Raw genomic sequence first — 245 nt, 5'->3', positions numbered from 1 at the left:
ATGCTCTCTCGATTTAAGGTAAACAATACCATATCCGCGCATTCCATAATCCATATACTGGTCAAACGATCCACTTGATGATGAGCTCGTTCCGTTGTAATCTTTATCCTTCCCTATATCTTCGCTCCTCTTTAGCGTCAGACGAAGCAGAAAAGCCGAAACACATATGTAAATGATTTCCAGAATCAATAGGATGTAGACATCCCAGCGCGCAACCTCAGATTCCTCTGTTTTTTCAGCCACTT

Source organism: Penaeus monodon, chromosome 23 (assembly GCF_015228065.2).
Source record: "Penaeus monodon isolate SGIC_2016 chromosome 23, NSTDA_Pmon_1, whole genome shotgun sequence".
In the NCBI taxonomy this organism is placed as follows: domain Eukaryota; kingdom Metazoa; phylum Arthropoda; class Malacostraca; order Decapoda; family Penaeidae; genus Penaeus; species Penaeus monodon.
This window is presented reverse-complemented; position numbering follows the sequence as displayed.